Source organism: Phacochoerus africanus, chromosome 2 (assembly GCF_016906955.1).
Source record: "Phacochoerus africanus isolate WHEZ1 chromosome 2, ROS_Pafr_v1, whole genome shotgun sequence".
Classification (NCBI taxonomy): domain Eukaryota; kingdom Metazoa; phylum Chordata; class Mammalia; order Artiodactyla; family Suidae; genus Phacochoerus; species Phacochoerus africanus.
In genome coordinates, this window is record NC_062545.1 from 265,013,477 (window position 1) to 265,026,090 (window position 12,614).

A 12,614-nucleotide genomic window follows, 5' to 3' on the forward strand; every position below is an offset into this window, starting at 1 on the left:
TGTGTTTTCTATTCTGTGCCAGTACCATATGTAATATTGCAGCTTTGTAATATTGTCTGAAGTCCGGGAGCCTGATTCCTCCAGCTTCATTTTTCTTTTCCAGAATGTCTTTGACTCTTCTGGGTCTTTTGTGCTTCCAATGAAATTTTAAAATATTTTGATTGAGTTCTCTAATAGTGTCCTTAGTAATTTGATAGAGATTGAATTGAATCTGTAGACTGCCTTGGGTAGTATAGTCATTTTGATAATATTGACTCTTCCAATCCAGGAGCATTGTATGTCTCTCCATCTGTTTATGTCAACATTGATTTCTTTCTTCAGGATCTTACAGTTTTGAGAGTACAGGGTTTTGTCTCTTTAGATAGGATTATTCCTAAGTATTTTATTCTTTTTATGAAATGGTAAATGGGTTGGTTTCCCTAATTTCTCTTTCTGATTTTTCATTGTTAGTATATAGAAATGCAGTTACCTTCTGTGTATTAATTTTGTATCCTGCAACTTTGCCACATTCATTGATGAGCTCTAACGGTTTCCGGTAGAGTCTTCAGGATTCACTAGGTATAGTATCATGACATCTGCTCGTAGTGATAATTTTACTTTTTCCTTTCCAATTTGGATTCCTGGTATTTATTTTCCTCCTCTGATTGTTGTGGCTAGGACTTCCAAAATTATGTTCAATAGTAGATGGCGAGAGTGGATATCCTTGTCTTTTTCCTGAGCTCAGCAGGAATTTTTTCAGCTTTTCAACTTTGAGAATAATTTTAGCTCTGGGTTTGTCAAATATGGCCTTTATTATGTGAGGTGGGATCCCTCTGTGCCCACTTTATGAAAGTTTTTTTTTTTATCAAAAATTAGTGTTGGATTTTGTCAAAGGCATTTTCTGCATCTGTTGAAAGGATCATATGGTTTTTATTCTTCAGTTTGTTAATGTGGTATATCACGCTGATTGATTTGTGGATATTGAAGAATCCTTGCATCCCTGGGTTAAATCCCACTTGATTAGGACAAGCAATCCTTTTAATATATTGTTGGATATTAAAATACTAGCAAATATAGTTTGCTAGTATTTTATTATTGTTATTTTTTAGTAATTATTATTTCCCCAGTAGAATTTTTTTCTACTGTACAGAATGGTAAGCCAGTTACACATTCATGTATACATTCTTTTTTTCTCACTTTATCATGCTCCCTCATAAGTGACCAACATAGTTCCCAGTGCTACACAGCAGGATCTCATTGCATATCCATTCCAAAGGCAATGATTTGTTTCTCTTAACCCCAAGTTCCCCAACCACCCCACTCCCACTCCCTCCCCCTTGACAACCACAAGTCTATTCTCCAAGTCCTTGATTTTCTTTTCTATGCAAATGTTCATTCGTGCCTTATGTTAGATTCCAGATAAAAGTGATATCATACGGTATTTGTCTTTCTCTTTCTGACTCACTTCACTAAGTATTAGAGTCTCAAGTTCCATTCTTGTTGCTGCAAATGGCATTATGTTGTTCTTCTTTATGACTGAGTAGTATTACCTTGTGTATATATACCACTTCTTCCTAATCCAATCATGTGTCAATGGACATTTGGGTTGTTCCCATGTCTTGGCTATTGTGAATAGAGCTGCAAAGAACATATGAGCACATGCGTCTTTTTTAAGGAAAGTTTTGTCTGGATATATGCCCAAGAGTGGTATTTCTGGGTCATATTTAATTCTACATATAAATTTCTAAGGTATCTCCATACTGATCTCCCTAGTGGTTGTACCAGCTTCCATTCCCACCAACAGGGCAGGAGGTTCCCTTCTCTCCACACCAGCTCCAGCATTTATTCTTTGTGGACTTGTTAATGATGGCCATTCTGCCTGGAGCGAGGTGGTATCTCATGGTTGTTTTGATTTTCAGTTCTCTAATAATCAGGGATGCTGAGCATTTTTACATGTGCTTGTTGGCCATCTGTATATCTTCATTGGAGAACACTCTATTCAGGCCTTTTGCCCATTTTTCCATTCGGTTTTTGGCTTTGTTACTTTAGGGTTGTATAGATTCCTTGTACATCCTAGAGATTAAGCCCTCATCAGTTGCATCCTTCAAAACTATTTTCTCCCATTCTGTAAGTTGTCTTTCTGTTTTCTTTTTGGTTTCCTTTGCTTTGCAAAAGATTGTCAGTTTGATGTGGTCCCATTTGTTTCATTTTCCTTTTACTTCTGTTGCTTTGGGAGACTGACCTGAGAAAATATTTATAAGGTTGATGTCAGAGAGTGTTTTGCCTATGTTCTCTTCCAGGAATTTGATGGTGTCTTGCCTTATATTTAAGTCTTTCAGACATTTTGAGTTTATTTTCATGCATGTTGTGTGGGTGTGTTCTAGTTCCATGGATTTGCATGCAGCTGTCCATGTTTCCCAGCAATACTTGCTGAAAAGACTGTATTTTTCCCATTTTATATTCTTGCCTCCTTTGTCAAAGATTAATTGACCATAGGTGTCTGGGTTTATTTCTGGGTTATCTATTCTGTTCCATTTGTCTCTCTGTCTGTTTTTGTACCATTACCACAATGTCTTGATGACTCTGGCTTTGTAATATTGCCTTTGTAATATTGTTTTTTAATAAGCATTGGAGAGTTATGCCTCCTGCTTTGTTTATTTGTTCTTCAGAATTGCTTTTGCAGTTTGGGTCTTTTGTGGTTCCATATAAATTTTTGGGTTCTTGGATCTAGTTCTGTGAAAAATGTCATGGTAAATATGATAGGGATTGCATGGAATCTGTAGATTGCTTTGTTTAGTATGGCCATTTTTACAATATTAATTTTTCCAACCCAGGAGCATGGAATAGCTTTCCATTTCTTCACATCTTCTTTAATTTACTTGATTAATATTTTATCATTATTGGCATATAAGTCCTTTACCTGCTTGGTCAGGTGTATTCCCAGGTATTTGATTTTTTAGGGTGCAATTTTAAAAGGTATATTATTTTTGTATTCGTTTTCTAGTATTTCATTTTTAATATACAGAAATGCAACTGATTTCTGAATGTGAATCTTATATCCTGTTACTTTGCTGTATTTGTTGATCAGGTCAAGTTTTTTTGGGCTGAGCCCTTATGGTTTTCTATATATAGTATCATGTCATCTGCATACAGTGACAGTTTTACCTCTTCTCTTCCTATTTGAAAGGCTTTATTTCTTTTGTTTGTCTGATTGCTGTGGCTAGGACTTCCAGTAGTATATCAAATAACAGTGGTTAGAATGGACATCCTTGTCTTGTTCCAGATTTTGGTGGGAAGGCTTTCAGGTTTTCTCCATTAAGTATTATGTTTGCTATGGCTTTGTCATAAACAGCTTTGATTATGTTAAATTATGTTCCTTCTATACCCACTTTGCTAAGTGTTTTGTTAATGAATGGATGTTGGACTTTGTCAAATGCTTTTTCTGCATCTATTGAGATGATCATGTGGTTTTTGACTTTTCTTTTGTTAATGTGGTTTATTATGTTGATTTATTTGCATATGTTGAAGGATCGTGGTCCACCTGGATAAATCCAACCTAATTGTTGTGTATGATCTTTTTTATATGTTGTTGGATTAGGATGTTTAAAATTTTGTTGAGAATTTTGCGTCTGTATTCATCCAAGATATTGGCCTATAGTTTTCTTTTTTGGTGGTATCTTTGGCTGATTTTGGAATTAAGGTGATGTTGGCATCATAGAATGTCTTTGGGAGTTTTCCTTCTTCAACATTTTGAAAGAGTTTAAGGAGTATCAGTGTAAATTCCTCTTTGTATGTTTGGTAGAATTCACCTGTGAAGTCATAGGGTCCTGGGCTTTTATTTGTAGGGAGTGTTTTTATGACATTTTCAATTTCATTTCTAGTGATCAGTCTGTTCAGTTGGTCTATTTCCTCTTGATTCAGTTTTGGCAGGTGGTAAGTTTCTAGAGAGTTGTCCATTTCTTCCAGGTTGTCAAATTTGTTTGCATACAATTGTTCATAGTATACTCTCAGGATTTTTTATATTTCTGTAGTATCCATTGTGATTTTTCCTTTTTAATTTCTAATTTTGTTTGTTTGGATTTTTCCTCTCCTCTTCTTGGTGAGTCTATCTAGAGGTTTGTCAATTTTGTTTACTTTTACAAAGATCCAGCTCTTGGTTTTATTGATTTTGTCTCTTGTTTTTTAATCTTTATTTTATTGATTTCCTCTTTGATCTTTATGATGTCCTTCATTCTGCTGACTTTAGCTTTCCTTGTTCTTCTTTTTATAATTCATTTAGGTGATGAGTTAAATTGTCAATTTGAGATTTTTCTTCTTTTTTAGGAATGTCTGTATTGCTGTGAATTTCCCTCTGAGCACTGCTTTTGTTGTGTCCCATAGATTTTGTGACGTGGTGTCTTTATTATCATTTGTCTTGTGGTAGTTTTTTAACTACCTTCTTGATTTCCTCATTGACCCATTATTTTTTTTTAGTAGCATGTTGTTTAGTCTCCCTGTAGTAAGTTTTTTCTCCTTTTTTTCCTGTGGTTGATTTCTATTTTCATGCCATTGTGGTCAGAGAAGATACTTGAAATAATTTCTTTATTCTTAAATTTGTTGAAATTAGCTTTGTGCCCCAGTATGTGATCAATTCTTGAGAATGTTCCATGTGCACTTGTGAAGAATGCATATTCTGATTTTTTTGGATGTAATGTCCTGAAAATCACAATAAAGTCTAACTTTTCTATTGTTTCCTTTAGGATCTCTCTTGCCTTATTGTTTTTCTGTGTGGAGGATCTGTCCATTTTTGTAAGTGGGGTATTAAAGTCTCCTAATATGATTGTATTCCCATCAATTTCTCCTTTTATGTCTGTTTGTATTTGTTGTAAGTATCTGGGTGTTCCTATATTAGGGGCATATACATTGATGATTTTAATATTCTCCTCTTGAATGGATCCTTAGAAGTAAATAGTGTCCTTGTTTGTGTTTCTTAATGGTCTTAGTTTTAAAGTCTATTTTGTCTGATATGAGTATTGCAACTCCTGCTTTCCTATCTTGTCCATTGGCATGAAATATCTTTTCCCACCCTCTCACTTTCAATCTATATGTGTCCTTTGTCCTAATGTGAGTTTCTTGTAGGCAGCAGATTGAAGGTTTTTGCTTTTTTATCCAATCTGCCACTCTGTGTCTTTTGTTTTGAACATTTAGTCCATTGACATTTAAGGTGATTATTGATAGATATGTATTTATTGCCATTTTGAATCTTGTTTTCCAGTTGCTTCTATGTTTCTCTTATCTTCTTTTCTTTTTTGGGTTAGCTGGTTTCCATTTATTTTATGTTTGAGTACTCTTCTGTTTAGTTATTGTGAATGTAATATTTGGGTTTCATTGTGGTTGCCCTGTTTTTTAAGCATGTTAAGCCCTACCTATAACTGCTTGCTTATGCCTGATAGTCATATATGCTCAGACACCTCATTAAAATCAAAAAAGAATATATATAAAATATATATTTTCTTACTTTCCTTCCCCACATTGTATGATTTTGATGACTTTTTTAACATCTTCATATTTAGGTCTGTATGCTGGCTTATTCATGTGATTGCTTTCCAATTGTGTTTTCCTCCATCCTAATTCTTTTTTTTTCTCTTTTTTAATTTAAAGAAGCACTTTCAGTATTTCTTCAAAATGGGTTCAGTATTGCTGCATTCTTTTAGCTTTTGTTTGTTGGAGAAATTCTTTATTTCCCCTTCTAATTTAAATAATATTCTTTCTGGATAGAGTATTCTACTTTGCACATTTTTTTTTCAATTCAGCATTTTAAATATATCTTGTCACTCTCTTCTGGCCTGTAGAGTTTCTGTAGAGAAATAAGCTGATAGCCTTATGGGGGTTCCATTATAATTAGTGCTTTGCTTTTCTCTTGCTGCCTTTAGAATCCTCTCTTTATCTTTAAATTTTGCAGTTTTTTATTATAATATGTCTTGGTATGGGCCTCTTTGGGTTCAACTTGTTTGTAGCTCACTGTGCTTCCTGTATCTTGCTATCAGTATGCTTTAGATTTAGAAAGTTTCCTGTGAGAATTTCTTCAAATATATTTTCAATCCCCTTTTATTCTTCTATTCCTTCTGGAATTTATATTATGCATAGATTGGCCTGTTTTATATTATCCCATAGGTCTCTTATATAGCTTTCATGTTTTTTCATTTGGTTTTCTGTCTGTTATCCTGATTGTGTGATTTCCATTATTTTCTCTTCCACATCACTAATCCGTTCCTCTGCATTGTTCATTCTGCTCTTATTGCCTTAAGCTCAGTTTGTATCTCTGCAAATGAATTTTCCAGTATTTCTTGGCTCCTCTTTATATTTTCTAGTTCCTTTCTAAAGGAATTTGCATTACTGTTCTTATCCTCTCTTAATTCCTTCAATATTTTCACTATCTCCCTTTTGAACTCAATGTCTGTCAGACTGCAGAGGTCTGTTTCGTTGTTGACTGCTTTAGGTGAATTTTCCTGTTCCTTTACCTGGGAATCATTTCTGTTCTTCTTCATCTTGCTTTTGTTTTTATTTTTCCATGAGTTCAGGGAAGCCACACTGTAGTCTTGTAAGGCTTCTTCTATGCAAGAATACCCCTTTGTATTTTTTTGGGGGGGGTGCTATTTATTTTTGGTGTGGGAGTTTGGATATGTGTGGGAGTTTGGATATTTGCTGTCTCTTACTTTGGTGTTAGCAGGCTGTTATTCCCAGGATGCTCAGTGTGTTTTCAGGGAGAAGGAGGAAATGGGTAGGTCCTTCAGTCAGTGCCTGGTTGTTGGGCTCTCAATAGCAGCAAGGATCTGCCGGAAGTTGGCACAGGCTACTCCTAGTTGCAGGGCCCTGGGAAGTGGTAATAAGATCTAGGCAGATCTTCAAGATGACCAGAGCATCTGTCAGTAGCAACAGCAGGGTGTGTGAGTTCCCAGGGGAGTGAGAGCAACAGCAGCTTTTATTTGGTTGAAATGCCCTTCTCTGTGGTGATTGGAACTGCAGGTGGTGCCTGTTCAGGTACCCCTGTTGGGAGCAGCCATGACCATCTCTGGAGTCTGTGATAACTGTGGTGGTTTGCCCCCACCACCTGTAGACCATGCATGAAGTAACCTGTCTCACTTACCTCACATAGGAGGTGCTGTACAAGCTGCTCCTATTTGCAAGATCCTGGAAAGTGACAGAGATCAGGTGTATGGGTACTCCCTGGAATCTTTGGCAGTGGCAACAGCAGGGCTGGAGTGTTCCCAGGGGTGCAAGAACACCAACAGGTGGTGTTTGGTCACAATGCCCTCTTCTGTGGTGCCCTTCAGGTGAATGTGGCTGCAAGTGATTTTTTTTCAGGTATCCCCAATGGAAGGGGGCCACACCCACCTCTGGAATCAGGGATAACTGCAGTGGTTTGCCCCTTCCACCTGCAGACCACACAAGAAGTATCTTGTCCCACTTAGCCCATGCAGGAGATGCTGCACCAGTTGCTCCTAGTTGGAGGGCCTTGAGAAGGGACAGTGACCAAGTGACTGGGGGGTCACCCAGAGCATTTGGCAGTGGCAGCTGCAGGATGGATGTGTTCCCAGAGGAGTGAGAGCAACAGCATATAGTGCTTGGTTGCAATGATCTCTTTTTTTGTCTTTTTGGCAACCCCTGAGGTTACTGGGGTCACTGGTAGCAACTGATTTCTGTCCCCCAGTTGTGGAAAGCCATGCCTCCCTCTGGCCTCTGAGATGACCACTGCAGTCTGTACCTGCCATCTGTGGATTATGCAAGAGGCACCACATTGCACTTAGCCCCCTTATGACCTTAGCCCACACAATAAGTGCATAGCCTGCACAAGAAGCACCTAGTCTCCCTTAAATGAACCAGAGGTTTCTTGCTCAGAAGCCTCCACAGAGCCGTCCTACCCTCTAAGCCTGCAGGCATGCACACACTCCAGTGCAGGGAGTTTCCTATGGTGGCCCACCCCTCCTCCTCTCCCCTCCCCAACAATGGCACCTTGCCTCTCCTGCAGGTCCAGAATTTCTCCTAGGTTCCCTCTGCTGTAGCATTCCTCTCCTTAGCCCATGGCACACTGATCCTTAGCCCCTCATGCCATCCCCAGTTCTCTCCCCAGGACTGACCTCCAGTGCCCAGCCCCTACCCAAGCATCTCGGGCTGTGGTGTCTGGGCCAGTGGTTAGGATGGTCTGTGCATCTCTCCCTCTGCTTTGCTGTTCTCAGTCCAGCTGCTGTATTTTTCTTGGTGACTTTGAGGTCCTGCAGCTCCCACTCTGCTTAGCTGTCCAGCTGCTACGCTTTTCTTGGCAACTTTGAGGTCCAGCCAACTCAGCTGATCTTTCATCAGTTAGATGGCTTCCCAGGAGGCAGGTTTCTTTTCTCCTTCATGGCTCTGTCTCAGGAACACTAGTCCCATCCTGATTCCTTTTATCTCTCTTTTTTTCTTTTGTTCAACCCAGTTATGTCAAGAATTTCTTGCCCTTTTTGGAGTTTTAATTTCTTCTTCGAGCATTCAGTTGATGTTGTGTGGGAGTAATTTTACATTTAGATGTTTTTTTTTGATGTGTTTGTGGGAGAAGGTGTGCGTGACCTCTTACTCCTCAGCCATCTTGCTCCGCCTCCCAGTTTGCTAGTATTTTGTTGAGAATTTTTGCATCTATCTTCATCAGTGAAATTGGCCTGTAATTTTCTTTTATTGTGGTATCTTTGTTTGGTTTTTATATTGGGGTGATGGGGGCCTCACAGAATGAGTTTGGGAGTCTTCCTTCCTCTGCACTTTTTTGGAATAATTTCAGAAGGATAGGTGTTAGCTCTTCTCTAAATGTTTGATATAATTAGCCTGTGAAGCCATCTGGTCCTGGACTTTTGTTTGTTGGAAGTTTTTAAATCACACTTTCAATTTCAGCACTTTTGATTCATCCATTGATGTTTTCTTTTTCATCTGATTTCTACTTGGAAGATTGTACTTTCCTAAGAATTTGTCCATTTCTTCTAGGTTTTCCATTTTATTGGTGTATGGTTGCATATGGTAGTTTCTTATGATCCTTTGTATTTCTGTGATATTCATTGTTACTTCTTTTACATTTCTAATTTTATTGATTCGAGTCCTCTCTTTTTTCTTGATAAATCTGTCTAAGGGTTCATCAATTGGGTTGATCTTTTCAAAGAACCAGATTTTAGTTTCATTGATCATTTCTATGCTTTTATTCATTTCTATTTCTTTTATTTCTGCTCTGATCTTTATGATTTCATTCTTTCTACTAACTTCAGGTCTTGTCTGTTCTTCTCTCTCCAGCTGCTTTATAAGTCAAGTTAACTTGTTTATTTGAGCTTTTTCTTGTTTCCTGAGGTAGGCTTGTATTGCAATAAACTTCCCTCTTATAAATGCTTTTGCTGCATCCCATAGGTTTTGGAGTGTAGTATCTTTGTTGTCACTAGTTTCTAGGTATTTTTTAATTTGCTCTTTGATATTTTTCAGTGATACATGGATTGTTTAGTAGCATGTTGTTTAGTCTTCAAGTGTTTGTGGGTTTTGTATTTTTTTTCTTGTTGATTTCTACTTCACGACAGGCCACTAATTTGAGAGATGATTTGTTGGGGCAAGGAATAGTGAATTTATTTGGAAAGCTGTCATATGGAAAGGATGGTGTCCCAAAGAACCATCTTCCCTGAGTTAGAATTCAGGCTTCTTTTAAACTAAAGGGGGTAAGCATATGGTTTGTTAGTCCAAACTGCTTGGTGTTAGAATCTTTTCCTCATGTACTGTCACATAGGTCAGGTCACAGTGTTCCTGTAAACCTCCAAAGAGACAAATGTTATTTTCTGTTCTGAAACTCATTATCTCCATATGAGTCAGAAAATGTTACACTTTTAAAAGTTTCTGAATGGGTTATTCTGTATATTTCAGGCTAGAGACATCATTCTTCACTTGTAGCACAAGCAAAAGCAACAGAATACAAAGTTTAAAGTACAAGAAATGAGTCCAATATGGAGTCAGCTTTATTCTTCTATTTCAGTCTCTGAGGGAGACTTGCTATCCCATAAGTGAGAATGTCCATCCGTAGTCCTTCTTCAAGGCTATGTGGTTGGTAATCCTTACATCTAACCTAGCTTCCAAAGTAATATTAACCTGGAAACCACCATCAAAAAGCCAACTCACCTGAGCTAAGTAATTTATCTCTTAGCTTAACTTTCCACATTTACAAAATTAAGACATTAAGATTTAAATTTTGTGGAGTTCATGTAGAGGCTCAGAGGTTAATGAACCCAACCAGTATCCATGAGGATGCTGGTTTGATCCCTGGTCTTGCTCAGTGAGTTAAGGATTCAGCTTGCCATGACCAGTGGTGTAAGTCCAAACATGACTTGGATCCCACATTGCTGTGACTATGGTGCAGGCCAGCAGCTACAGCTCTGATTTGACCCCTAGACTGAGAAAACTCCATATGATGCAGGTGTGGCCCTAAAAAGACAAAAGACAAAAAAAAAAAAAGATTTGCCTTGATTACCAAGCAGTCCTAAAATTTAATTACTGTTTTGATAGGTTAAAGCATGTGAAAGTCCTTTGTGTAATACATAAATATAAGTTGTAAATTTTTCTTAAAGGGACTTAGGAACATTTTGGAGAAAGGTAGCTGACATAATATAGCTTCTCTGGATATTTTAAATACCGAGGGTATGATTTCCATGCTGAGTGGTTAAGAGTGTAGATCTTGGTCAGACAAACCTATGTTGTGATTCTCCCTGTTGCACTTAATTGTGTATATTTTTGCACATTTAAATAATGTATACTTTTGTTTTCTACGGTTAAAATGTGTGTAAGAATATTTATTAGAGCTCCTGCAAAGATTTAATTTGAAAGTGCATGTAAAACACTTGGAACAGTGCCTGCAACTATTGACATTGGCTTGGAAGCCTGGATTGGACAGTTTGGATAATGGGATTTTAAGTGACTCAAAAGAGGTAGGATGCAGTGAACTGTACTGAAAGCCCATGACATAGCTTTAGTATTTTCTCTTCAAATGTAAGGAGTTTCATATAATTTTTAAGAGGAGAAGAATGATTGATACCTCATACCCAATGCCCTTTTCCCATTTTCATCTTCACAAATTACAAAGGTTTGTACTTGACTTGAGGTAAATATTTAAACTTGAACACAGAGACTTCTCAGTCCTTGTTGACTCATAAGTGCTCAATATGAGACACAGCAGTTGTTCAATAACTATTGAATGAAGAAAAAAGTCCCTTGGTTTCTTTGGAAAAAGCTGTTTTCAATGTGAAGTTTTGATGTATTATTGGAGCCAGAATTGGAAAGACTGATTCGGTCAACAACAGTTAAGAGAAATAAAGGGCAAGGTAGACAAAATTAAGAGGTTTCATAGTACAGTGGACAAGACTATTATATTATTGCATGTTCATCGACATTTCCCACTTTGCCCAATTCCCAGCTGAGGCAAGAAGAACATGAGGAGGGAGAACCAGGAGGGAGGGAGTAGCATGTCTGAATTCCTCCTCCTGGGGATGCCCATCCTGCCAGAGCAGCAGGGCATGTTCTTTGCCCTGTTTCTGGGCATATACCTGACCACAGTGCTGGGGAACCTGCTCATCATCTTGCTCATCAGACTGGACCCTCACCTCTACACACCTATATACTTGTTCCTCAGCCACTTGGCCCCCACAGACATCTCCTTTTCCTCTGTCACTGTCCCTAAGATGCTGATGATCATGCAGACTCAGGATCAATCCATCTCTTTTTCTAGGTGCATTTCCCAGGTGTATTTTGTCACAATTTTTTGTTGTCTTAAAATTTCCTTCTCACAGTGATGTCTTATGAAACATATGTGGCCATTTGTCAGCCTTTCCATTACACCGCTATCATGAGGCAAGAACTATGTGTCTCCTTAGTAGCTGGGTCCTGATTCCTCTGTGGTATTCATGCTGTATTGCACACCCTCCTATTAATCCAACTGTCTTTCTGTGCTGAAAATACCATACCCCACTTCTCCTGTGACCTCAACACTCCTGAAGTTGAGCTGTTTATACACCTCTCTCAATGAACTGGTCATCTTTACTGTGGGAGGAACGCTTTTCATCTTGCCTTTGAGTAGTATCTTGGGCTCATCCATTCATATAGGGACTGCAGTTCTGAGGGTCTCTTCCACCAAGAGACTCATTAAAGCTTGTTCTGACTGTGGCTCCCATCTCTTTGTGCTGTCGTTATACAATGGGACACTTGGTAGTTTTTACTTTTTCTCTTCATCATGGGACTCCAGTGACAGAAATATATTAGCTTCTGTTGTGTATACAATAGTTACTGCCATGTTGAACCCCTTCATCTATAGCTCAGGAACAGAGATATAAAACAGGCCTTAGAGATACTTGTCAGTAGGGCTAATTTCTTGAAGTGGCAATCACTAAATGTGCAGTGAAGAGCACAGTGAGATATATCTCCTAAAATTCTCTTATGGTTAGAGAGGATAACTGTAACTTCAAATGAATATGCATTCAGCTGTCATATGTAGTCTTAATATATCAATAGGGTCCAGTTTGTTACTTGCATTGGTAAACATTCTTGATATTTAATCATTTCTTCTGCTCCTTCATCATCCCTTATACAATATTTAAAAAATCCTATGCAAAATA

General features: G+C 38.0%; 1 pseudogene; it reads left to right on the forward strand.

The window, feature by feature from the left end:
• The first annotated feature begins 11,435 nt into the window (after window positions 1-11,435).
• Window positions 11,436-12,400, forward strand: LOC125120879 (olfactory receptor 1J4-like; annotated as a pseudogene).
• The last annotated feature ends 214 nt before the right edge of the window (window positions 12,401-12,614 follow it).